This window comes from Leptonychotes weddellii, chromosome 9 (genome assembly GCF_054177405.1).
Source record: "Leptonychotes weddellii isolate Sample4059 chromosome 9, ASM5417740v2, whole genome shotgun sequence".
Lineage (NCBI taxonomy): Eukaryota > Metazoa > Chordata > Mammalia > Carnivora > Phocidae > Leptonychotes > Leptonychotes weddellii.
In genome coordinates, this window is record NC_138377.1 from 116,564,832 (window position 1) to 116,577,509 (window position 12,678).

Here is a 12,678-nt window from a genome sequence, read left to right on the forward strand (position 1 = left end):
CGTTCCTAAGTGGACGGGTGGGCCCAGCGGGCGGGGCACAGAGACGATTCCGCGCCCGGCTGGAGCCGTGGCTCATGCCAGGGAACTAGCTGAAGCAGGGGTACAGGTGTATTTAGGGGGGGGGCCGACGGGGGGTAAGGGACGCTCGGTTGCAATTCTTGATTGCATCCTGTTAATGTAATTGCATTAGATTTGCTCGGAGGCAGAATCAATTCCCCCAGATTGCGATTTTTAATGGGAGGCTGCGAGTTGCTATTATGTGGTGTGGTTTCGGAAGGCGTTGGATTGTATTTATTTTATAAATCGGGCGTCTCGCGGACGGAGCAGGGGAAATCGCGCCATCTAGCGGAGATGGCAAGCTGCGCGTTCCTTTTAGGCAACGAAGTTGGGTGTTCTCGAAGGAGACTCCAGCGCCAGGTAGAGAGAGGCGGGATGAGCCCTCCTGGGAAGAGTAGTTATGCGTGTATCTATAGTCGGGCCGACACCCCCAGTTCAGCACGCCAAGCTCAAGGGACAGAATTACAGGTTGTACTGCAGGGCAGGCTGTCACCTCGAGGAGATCCGTCACCTCCGATCCGGCTTTAGGGTCCACCAGCAAAAACATACAATGTTACCTGCCAATAAGTGGATACCCGTCATTCGAACATCTATTGCAGGGGGGGAGAAAAACAGAGACTGCTGTCTTCTCCAATGCATCATAGAGAGGGGATTTTTCAGGCAGATCTTGAGCCATGACCCCTAGGAAAGAGATTGGCCGGGAAGGAGAGCTGAAGGACAAGTGGGAAAGGGCCTCCTGCCGATCTGCGCAGGGACGGGAGAGTATACCAAAATGGTATTTTTTTAAACACAACAAAGAGTTTCCTGATGTTCCACAACCACAGCAGGTAACAAGCAAGCTCCCTTTATAAGGGGTATGATCTCCAGTGAACGACGGGGCTGACTTTGCTGGGTGACAAGCCCGGCGGACAAAGGCTCTGGGTGGGGCACCCACACATCCAGGCGGGCTCCACATTCTCTGTGGCTGGTTTTTGCTGCCACCTTCCAGGCCGGATGATATTAGCAATGAGCTGAGTTCTCCCTATTCTAAAGGATACCTTGGTTCCTTGGAGAGCAGCATGGTGGTGCCCTTAATGGTGAAGACCTTTGCCACCTTGAAATCCTCTTTCCTGTGGTGCTGGGGAGGGAGGTCCCAGATCCCTTTTCACAATAGCTCTGCTCCTACCTTTTCCCTCCCAGGTGACAGACCGGTACTTACATTCCAAATAGACATGTGGAATGGGGGGCACAGGGGCGTATCTGCCTCCCCCATGCTGTCTCTTTCTTTGCAGGTGTTTATTTAATAATCAGATTTGTGACCAAAAGGGTCTTGCAGTAAGCCTCTTATTCAAGGAGGGCTTCTCTGACCTTTGCTAAGAAACCCCTTACAAGGCATGACCACTGGTCCCCCAGTGTGCGTAGTAACACAGAACAGAGCTGGGAGAAGCTCCTATTTTATAGGACCCTGGACTTGGCCCTTCAGCCTCCCCACGTGGGGCCAAATACAGGAATTCTTAGATGAGGAGATGCAAAATAAAATGAATAGGTACTGAGCATCCCTGATGTTGGGACAGGAAGTCTTTCAAGCCACCGCTTCCCTGATACTCACCAGAAAAGGTGCTGGCATTTCCATTTCTCTAAAGAAACTGAGGTCCAGACTTAACATAAATTTACCCTGAAGAAGGGAGGCTCCAGGCTCTCCCACCTGTCTGGTATCCAGACCCATTCAAAGGACAGACTCCTGTTTTTCTTATTTTGACCGAATGATAGTTCAATGTCAGCCTCCCTTCTTTTCACAGAACAGAGCTATGAAGGAGCAATGAACAGGGCAGTGGAAAAACTAGGACTGCCTTACCCAAGTGTGCATGCATCCAAGGTCAGGCAGAAGTCAGTTTCCTTGGCGACAAATAAACATTTTTTGAAAGGATGCCCAGTTTCTTAACCAGGTGTGACCCTATGAATAGAAAACGCAGCATCGTATTAGAGTCTAGGGGTCAGGGGGCAAGAATGCCTGCTGATGGGTGAAACTTTTTCTAATTCTAAGGGCGGTAAGAAGACATTTTGAAACTTGGGCAGAAATTTTGTAACAAAGTAAATGCAAATATCTTTTATAGCCTCACTTAAAAAATTTCAAGTCACTGCTACTTGATGAATATAAAAATGCCCTCTGTACTTACTTGACTTATAAAATTATTGTATCCAGATTCCTACGGTGAAGAATTAAAGTGTGGCAAACACTGTTTATGCAGGAAAAAATAACAAAGCGGCCGGTTGAGTTTACTTCTGGTTTTTCAGTTGTTTGTTTAAAGCAACACTACAAGATGAGGAACTTTCTGGAATCAAGATACTAGATTTGCCAGAGTCTGAAAAATCTGGCAAAAACTTGAAAACAAATATTCTGTCAGCTGTCTGGTAAATTAAGGCCAGTTCCTATAGATTCTGCGGCCTCCACAAGGCAGAGCAGAGATCAGCAGATATTAGTAAAAATGCCCTAAAACTTATTGATTTGTATCTGTGAGGCATTGTTTAGTGGTTACCATCCTTCATGGCTGTTACTTATGTTTTCTTTTTCCATCTTTGGGGACTCTCCTACTCAAGGTCTTTGCAGCAGCTTGCCTGGCTGAGAGTAACAATTTGTCCTGTTTCCTGATAATGCTTAGCTCTTCTGACCTTGTGAACTGAGATATTCTGGCCAAGTCCTCAATAAGAGCCTCAGTATCATCCCTTTATTCTTCATACACTGTTCTTCTGAAGATGGACACAAACATTTTTCATCCTCTTTAGGAGCTCCGAGGACTTTTCTCTTGATTGATGGCTTTTTGAAACGAGCTTAGGTGGAAACACACAAACACACCAAAACTCACCATTATGGCATCCTAAACATTCGTGTTATAAGCCTTGGCGGCCACAATGCACACACTCAACTTCAGAGTTCAGTGTCCTGTTAGTCTTGTATATATTTCATTCATCTGTGCCATGGTGTGTCTCTTCCCAGCTGGTTAGCTACTTAAAAACCAGGATACCCCATTGTTCCAGGTGTTTCCACAAAGTTTTCTCCCCTCTATCAAAGCCTGATCCTCTTCTGTGATCATAAGATGTTTCTGGTTACCGCTGGCTGGGATGCCACATTACTTGGCTCCCCAAGAGGCTTGCTCAGAAATCATCTGCTGGACAAAAGTGACTTTGAAATTCGCTGCCAGTGTGCATTTTCAGCTTCTGACCCTGGCATCCTAGAGAACAGACTGCTCTCATAAGAATATATCCCTTGGACTGCTGAGATTTGAAGCTACTCTATGGCATTGCTGCCTCTGCAACCATTTTGTTTGGCCACAGAGCCTGTTTGGGGGGGGGGGGTCTTAGATTGATCATAACCTCCCCTCCCCCGAGCAAGTGCATGCCCTAGACAGCAGCCACAGAGTCCCAAGCAGATGTAAGTCCTAATGACTTCCCCACCGGCCTCTGTGATAAAGTCTTCCCCACCTCCCAGGGCTATGCCCTGATGCACCCCTTAGAAAAGACCCCCGTGGGGCTCACCAAAAGCCCACTCTTTTGGTTTGAATGGACCAATCTGGACTTAGCACAGAAACCCGCAAACGCTCTACCCATGTCCCCTAATAAAGGCTTAAGTCCTGGTCCTGCCTCTCTCTGCACCCTCCACTGACCCCGGCCACCTGGCCCCTCGAGGTATGCCCTGCTCTTCCTCTAGAATCTGTGAATAATAAATTTCTCTATTTCAGTTTCCCCTGGTTCGCCATTGAACTATGGCTCGCCACCCAGCACCCTGGGCTCCACTTAATTTGACAGATTCCTAACAGAAGAACACGTGTAAATGCGTATCTCATTCACAGAATCGTAAACACTGTAGGGTTTCCTCAAAAGAACTGGTACTTTGGAAACAATAAGAATTAATGTTTGTTTGGAAATTTGGGTGTATAATACACTTTCATTTACATTTAATTTAATATCCAGCATGGAAAGAGGTAGAGTATAAATAATAAATAGATTTTTTAACACCACTGCATTTTCTCAGATGGGCTTCCATTTATGCAAGAGAGGCAGAGCAACGAGAAATGTAGAGCTTAGAGACCAGGCTTACCTGTAGACACTATGAGGTTCACGACGGCACCCCCTCACAGGTCTAGACTTGCTAGTAACCCCTCCCTGCTAAGTTTGGCAGCTCATTTTGCACCAGAACAAGGGATTCATGGGACATTCATTTATGTTGTCTCACACCCTTCGGTGCAGCTAAAACAGTCTGATATTCACATTTCAGAAGACTGATTTCAAAATGCTTACCTTATTATCCAGAAGCACACTGGGCTTTGTATCTTTAAGTATCTCAAGAGCATATGGTAAGGAAAAGCCAGATGCCACCATTTTCTTGGCTGTGAGGGTTTTAGGTTGCTTTTTTTTTTTTTTTTTTTCCCTCTCTCTGTTGAGATGCCTAAACTCCCAAGTGTCTGATTTCTTTATGAGTAAATGGATGCTACTGGCCGAAGCTCCAGACCTCAGGCCTGGTTAGAAATGTATTGCCTCCCTTGAGGCTGGGCCAAGAGTCAATGAGGACAAAGGAAACCCAAGCCAAGATGGCACCCAAGCCTTCCCTTTCCAGGTCAGTGCCCAATCTCTAGGGGCAGAAGCCCACCTGGCTTAGAATTTGAGACAGTGTCTGGATGGCTTATGGTCTGAAGGGACTGCAATGAATTGATACTCTAGATAGGTTTACCTAAACATCTTGTTGTGTAATATTTACCTTGTCATTCAGAGGCTACATCCAAGTAAACACTCTATGAAAACTTGACCTAAAAATACCATTTAGTCTCCTAAAGAAAGAAAAGGAATTCTATAACTACTTCGACTTCCTAAGTTTAAAAGGGGTTGGGAGAGATTGTTCAAGGAAGTTGTTCTTTTCTTAAAACATGTTTAAATTTGTGTTTATTTCTGGAAAGCAGCATATCTCTAAATATATTCTCATTTCTTCTTTTTTGGTTTTTAAGGTAGGCTCCACTCCCAACGTGAAGCTTGAATTCACAACCCTGAGATCAAGAGTCACATGCTCTACCAGCTGAGCCAGCCAGGCACCCTGCCCCCATAATCTCATTTCTAACACATAACCCACTATTATACAAATGGAGTGTATTATTGGACTAACAGAAAAAAGTAAACCCCAGGTGAAAAAGCTGGGAAGCAGCTGAAGTTTGGGGAGGAAAACACTGAACTTGGCACCCCAAGGCCTGGGTCTGAGGCTCTTCCTACTCTGATCTTCTTAGTGACCTTGGACAAGTCACTTAATCTTCCAGAGTTTCAGTGTCCTCATTTATGAAATGAAGACAGTTGTCCCATGATACAGACAAGACAACTCGACAGTTACGTGGGAAACTCTGCTGTATTGTGGTTGCTCAACAGAACTTGAATGTCACTGGTAATGCCCTTAGAACCCACCCAGGAGTCAAGGATATCCTGGCATCCTTGGGGAATTCTGCCGATCTCCCCCAAGTTCCCACACAGACAAAGGCTCTAGCAGAATCGGGTGCACAATAGACATTCTGATCAAAGCCAAACAAGGGTTCTTGTCCATGATATAAAACTAATATCGTCAGCTACTTACCAACACTCACTCTATGCCAAGCATCTGTTTTCAGTGGTCTATATTGTGTTAACACATCTAATCTCCACAATAACCCTCAGAGGGAGCTAGAGTATATCCCCACTTTACAGATGAGATCACTGAGATTTAAGGAGCCAGTGTTCAGACCGCACATCCTCAGCTGGCAAGCGGTGTTGACTCTCTCATATCAAAGTGAAGCCTCCAACAAATGTAAAAGAAAACAATGCTGGAGGAGGAGGATGTCACATAAAGGGACACATTTGTTCGTGTTTCTGCATTGGCTCTTTTCCCCACCTCCCATCAGCTAGTGATCTTCTTTATTTCAGCTTTGCATTAGCCATTCTAAACAGTTTTGAATTTGATGAATAACTTGGTTATCTGTTTCTATTGCTAAATGTCTATGGTATTTGTGCTTGGCACCAAATTGTTCATTAATCCAAATCCCTCAGCCTTCTGCCGGTTGAGAGAGAGAGACAGACTCACTGTCAGTTCAAACAGTTGCCATTTGGTGGATAAATGGTTCCAAGCTGGTTCTTCTCCCCCAGTACTTACTGGAATGAGGAGAAGTAAACACTGGGTGGTCTGTTCTCCATTACAGGAACCTGGTGTGTCTTGGTATGGGTACCCAAAAGTTTCTTTAAAACAAGAGGTTACTGGGGCGCCTGGGTGGCTCAGTCAGTTAAGCATCCGACTCTTGGTTCCAGCTCAGGTCATGATCTCAGCGTTGTGGGATCGAGCCCCGTGTGGGGCTCTGTGCTCAGTGGGGAGTCTGCTTAAGATTCTCTCCCTCTGCCCCTCCCGCCATTTGCGCTCTCTCTCTCTCTCTCAAATAAAATAAATCTTAAAAAAAAAAACGAGGTTACTCAGTGTTTTTGAGGCATGGTTTCAGGCATACAGGGGTATTGCTGGGGATTACTGCTGAAGAATTTCATGGTGACACTCAAACATAAAAAAAGTCACTCTTCAAATAACATTTCCTACCTGCTCGGCCACATTTTTACTTGGGGAACCCAGAAATGTTACAGATGAGGCCCCAGAATGGCTCCTTGGAGTCAAGTGCGGGCAAGGCCAGTTAGTTATAGGATCCCTAGAGACGCTAGAGCATGGAGCTGGCAGACCCCTCCAGGGACAGCCAGGCCATGATTCTGCAGATTGCAAAGCTGAGGGTCCAGAGACAGGACAGACCACGAAGGGGCCTCCCAGCTCGAGGCAGAGCCGCCCCAAATCCTAGGTCTCTCTCTCTCTCTCTCCCCAGATGCACTGCAATGTCTAGAAAGTCTCAGTTTCCACACTGACAGCTAAGCATGGCACAAATGCTATCCTTTTCATACTGGCTTTGTAGGCAGAAGAATTTGCAAGCTGTAGACCAGATGGTAGGTCTGCTCCAGCATCACAGTCCTGAGGCTCAAGAGGAAAGTGAGGGGAGGGGAGACTTTCATATACGAAACTTCCAATTATATACTAGTTTGTCATCCCCGGAGGGAGAGAGGCAAGAGGCATCAAAAGAAAAAGTGTTGGCGCCTCCAAGAGTTTACTGTGAAACTCAGAAGTCAAGAAGGAGAGGTGAGAAAAGACGGGAGGAGGTGCTCATCTCCAAATACCATGGACATGTGACCCCAGAAAGTGTTAGCAGGTGATCAGGAGGGCTCCAACCCAGCCTGAGTAGGCAGGGGGAACACAGAGGGAGTCTGGGCAAGAGGATGAGCACATAAGGTGAAGTAGAATTAGTAGAGACAGAGGGGAGCTCTGACATCTCTGTGCCTGAGAAGGAGCTGGGGAGCTCATCAGAGGTGGTGTGACAGCTGGGAGTCACCCAAGCCCCGCTCTGCCACCAAGCCAGCCAGGTGACCTCGGGCAGGTTACCCACCTTCTGCAGTGTTAGTGGGGGTACCTGTGAGCTGTCTAGCTTCCAAACGAGAGAGGACAGAATCAGCATCTTTAAATGGGAATGAAGTCCAGTTAGAGCAAAGGGTGAAGTCTGTCTGTCCATACATCTGCAAATCCCCTTTCGCTGGTGAGTTCAGTTCTTCTCTGACTGCTTAGCCCCTTCCATGATGGAAGAGTTCACGGGAATATTTAACTGAGAGGAAAACTAAAATGGGAAATACCTACTGGGAGGGAGCAGTCAGAAGGTTGCTAATCATTTTGCGTGAAATGATAGCTAACAAGCTAGATTGATTGCTTTTTTATATGTGCTTATATGCCCATGGAAATATCTAGAAAGATACACATGAAACTGTTAATAGTTATTGCCTCCAGGGAGAGTCACCTAATCTCACTTGACAGGAAGTTGATTTTTTTAACATGTGCATATATTACTGTTTCAATTTTTTTAAGATAAATTTGATGCTGGACTGAAGGACATGGAAAGCCCAGAAGATTGTCCTTCTATATGGACTCTGGGAAACAAACTGAGGGTTTTGGGGGGGGGGGGGATGGGTTAGCCCGGTGATGGGTATTAAGGAGGGCATGTATTGTATGGAGCACTGGGTGTTATACGCAATGAATCATGGAACACTTAAAAAAAAAAGGGGAAAAAAAAAGAAAATTGTCCTTCTAGCATTTTCTTTTTTTTTTTACAAAATCCCTTTTATATCTTCCCAGCACAGTGAAAATGTCCATGCCTACCATCAGGGGTATGTTTCTGGGAGGTTCTGCGGGGGGGGTGGGGGGGCCCACTCCATACTGATGTACCAAGCCCAGCCAGTTCACCAGGCTCTGAAAGTCTCCAGCCTCTGCTCCTGAAAGCAGACTCATGAGCAGGAATGTTAACCCAGGGGGCAGTCTGATGTAGTGTCCCAACAGGTGAAAATTTGATGGAACGTGTCCCAGACCATGAGGCTGATGGAATGTAGATGTCACCAGTCTTCACCATCAATGGTCCCGTTTGTTAAAGAAGTTACTGACAGAGACTCCCCACCGCACCCCAACTCTGACAGACTAACCAGTTTTGTAGAGTCCCAAGTTGATTTGCGGTAATGACCAAGGGGAGTAAACGCGGGGCTCCCGAGACTCCACATGAACACCCATCTCAGAATACTGAGCACGTGGTGTGGAAACCATTTGTCTCCACATCTGACTGCTCCCCTGGGCTGCCAGGAGGGGGCCAGGACTGACTGCTGCCCTTCTGAGAACCCCCAAAGCCCCCACTCAGAGTGAGTACCGTAGTACTCGGTGAGCACTCGTTGAATGAGTAAAACAGAAACACAATAAATAAATAGGAAGAATCTGTCTTCTGTGAGGACAAAACAATGTTACTGGTCTGATCACATACATTTAAAGCCATGCCCAAGAGCAAATAAAATCTGCTAATGTGTCTTAAATCCATATGAAAGAATTCAAAGAAAAAGTGGGATAAGTCTTCAGTTTCTGAAGAGAGCTATTGGAATGCCAGGGGACTCTGTGTTTCAAAACACCATTAAAATATTGGAATAAAATCTCCACGTTTTAATTACTAAAAATAAGCATCCCTCATGGTGAGGGAAGGAACAGTGTATACCGAGGACAAAGGAAACCTACGCGGCAAGAGCTGAGAAAACAAGATAGGCCAAAGGCTTTCTGAAGTCTACAAGGAAGGGGTCCTTCGTGCCAGAGTAAGGACAAGACTCACAAATGCTTTGGAAGAAGAGAAGAAGGGAGAGGCCCTCTCCTCAATAATCATGGAAACAAACAGGTCAGGGAAATTCTATAGCCCCCTAGCCCCCCCACCATCTAGAGGGAAGGGAGCAGGGGTAATTAAAGATGGCGACCATGTCCTGGAGGGCAGAATGGGCACTGATCTTCCGCACTGGACCTACACCCAAGGGCATACACCCTGGGACCCCCTGCCCACAAAGGGAGCCCCCCCATCTAGGAAGGGTCACTCTTAATAGCCACTCTGTGGACTATATACTAAGAAGTAATATCACCAAGCACATTTGGAAGTCCCAATTAACTGGACCAAGCACAACACACTTTCTGAAAAGAGAACATGAAACCGGAGGAATCTATTAGCATTCTTGGAGGAGGTAGAAACAGGCCTGGAGACGAGGGAGAAACCCAGGGATGAATTATGTTTAGACTTTCAAAATTCCTTCTGAGAAAGTTCCACCCCAAGGGTCACTCGCAATTGTAAGTTGCTCCAGAATGTGCAGAGAAATCGCCACGGATTGGAACTGTCCTTAGAGACAGGAAACAAAAGATAGGATAAACAGGTACTTTGCTGGATGAAGAATTATAAACACTGGGGATCCCCAAGGATCACTGGTGCTCCCAGGCTTAGTTTCAATGTCCATAGATCATCTGAAGGAGCAAATGCTCAGATGCTTCCAGGCCTGCAGATGAAATGAAGGGTCTGGAGACAGAGGGCAGACAAATGGTGGATGACCGCAGGGCACGCTTATGAGTTAGCAAGAAAATGCACATTGTAGCTATAACAGGGGCAAGCCTCAGTTAATGCATTTAGGAGCACAGTATCCAAATGATAAAATAAAATGGACTCCATCCAGCCTGTTTACAGCCCAAAAGGGGATCTTGGGGGTCTTTGCAAAAATGTTTGTTTGCTAACGGCCGTGCAGGACCGCGTGTGTTCAGAAAATTCCAAAATGCTTTCAGAAACTGCTTTGGGAGCTAAACCCAAAATAGGATTCTCCCCAGGCTATACCCAAACCTGGCACTTGTATGACATTCCCCCAGAGAAAAATACCTCAGTACTATATAGAAAGGTAAGTAAAGTCAGCACCCAGGTAAAGGACTTGCCTGAGAAGCTGGACTGCTTTGTTCTTCAGTGTAAAAGATGAAGCCAGAAAGATGATATGGTCAAAGTCTATAAAGCCTTGAAAGTTACTGTGACGAAGGGGCGCCTGGATGGTTCAGTGTCTGCCTTTGGCTCAGGTCATGATCCCACGGTCCTGGGATCGAGCCCTGCGTCAGGCTTTCTGCTCAGCTGGGAGCCTGCTTCTCCCTCTCTCTCTGCCCCTCCCCACCCCCCCCACTCATGCTCTCTCTCTCAAATAAATAAATAAAATCTTTTGAAAGAAAGAAAAGGAAGGAAGGAAGAAAGGAAAGAAAGAAAAGAAAGAAAGAAGAAAGAAAGAAAGAAAGAAAGAAAGAAAGAAAGAAAGGAAAGGAAAGAAAGAAAAAGAAAGTTACTATGATGAGAAAAACAACTTTAGTTTTTCCAAGTTGCAGCCCATGCATTTTACAGTAGGAGAACCCTGCTCACACCCTGGACATGTAGATCAGAACTCAAGTTTAGGGTTCCGGCCAGAAGCTCCTGCTTTACTTTTCCCAGGTTTACCTTTTGAATTAACCCTTAGGGTTCAGCGCAAGAAAAGTGAGTGACTTCCACCCCCACCATCCTGTAAGTAGTAGGTGCTTTCTACCCTACTCTCTGTCTCCTGCTCTTTCTCAACCTGGGATGGAGGGCTGCCCCTCACCTGGCTCACTGTGCACCCCACCAATCCCGCTCTTTCCAGGACCTGTAAGTAATAAATCTTGTGACTCTAATTCCTTGATGTGGGTTATTGAAACGGCACCTTCAATCGAAACAGGCCTATGGGCTTCACTTGCCCAAAGTGGGAGATTGGATGCTGAGGGAACCCCCTGCTGACCCCATGTGGGAGGGGGGTTTGTGCCCCCTCATTGAGCAGGTCATAATCTGCAGATTCTTAATGCAATACACCAGCTCTGGCTTCTCAATACAGTTACGGAGAGAGTGAACAAGGTCTGGTTCATCAAATCTGAGATGACCAGACCCCCCCACAGGAGCCCTTGAAGTTTGAAAGAGGAACTTGAAGTTTTATTTCAATTAAAGAGAACTGGGTCCCACCCTCAGCTGTAAATTGAAGCAACTGAGTTTCTCAAGACATGGCAGGCAAAATGTTTTCAGAGGTAGGGGGTGGAGGGGATGAGAATAGGCTCAAGTAATTTTACCAGTAAATGAATGATGGATTAGGCGTCATTGACAACATATCTCTGCACTCGGGAGGCTGGCGAAAGGACTTCTTTGGACCCGTGTTGGACCATTAGCTCCCTCCTTGCTGGAAGTCTGTGCGCACAAGGGAGAGAATCCTCAATCAAACCAGTTTCAGCAAAATAAGGAACTCTGTTGGCTCCCACAGCTGGAACGGGTACTCGTATAGCTCAGAGGGGGTATAGAGAGAATCACTTGCTGGAGTGGCATGGGGAGCCCTGAAAATCTCCATCAGTCCCGGAAAAGCTCACCAGATAAAGTGCAATGCTGGTAAAAACAGTATGCCAACTCTGCCAACCCCGCTTCCACCCGCCAACCCTCATACACACTGGCCTCCCCATCAGGTTGCTACCTGCAGACCCATCCTGTGTCGGAATCAGAGACCAGGACAGGGCTCCCCCATAGCAACAGTCTCAGGACAGACACTGATTGGTCAGCTTGGGTCACGTGCCAGTCACTACTTTATTGAAAGTGATTATTAAGTTATCTGTCTCACCTCGACTTTAAGTCTAAGAGGATACACTGATGGAGTCAACCCGAATCTTAATGGGCACCCAGGGTTGATGATGTGTGATGCAACTTACCAACCTAGTAAATCCCTACACTTTAATCACCTGAGAGAGCTTGTTAAAAGTGCTGATGCCCAGGCTGTACCCAGGGATTCGGATTGAGCTGCTCTGGAATAGTTCCTGGGCAGTATTACTGCTAAACTCCCCACAGTGGTCTCCCCAAGAGACTAAATGTCTCCTCTTCTTGAGGCCTCGGGTGGGGCTCCCAGGTGCTAAAAATGGACACCCTAGCCGAGCACGTGCAGGCCTTTCACGTGCTTTCCCAGGCTCCTGCTCTGTCTTCCTGCAGCCTCATCCTCAAGGTTTTCCAGCTCCTCAGGCAGGCCGCACCTTGTTCTTTCTGCCTGGAATCCTTGCCCTGCTCCCCCTCCCTTGCCCACCATCTCCCCCCACCCCCACCCCCCACACACACACCACACTCTTCCGCACTGGGAAAGCTTCCCTCCCCACCCTGCACCCCAGTCTGAGCTGAAGGCCCCTGGCGCCTAGGTTCTGTGTCTCAGCTGTCAAGA

The 12,678-nt window shown here is 46.8% G+C and overlaps 1 protein-coding gene across 2 annotated transcripts in view; it reads left to right on the top strand.

Moving 5' to 3' along the window:
• Nucleotides 1-12,678, top strand: part of RGMA (repulsive guidance molecule BMP co-receptor a) — a 44,077-nt gene that overhangs the window by 723 nt on the left and 30,676 nt on the right. The window lies entirely within an intron of this gene.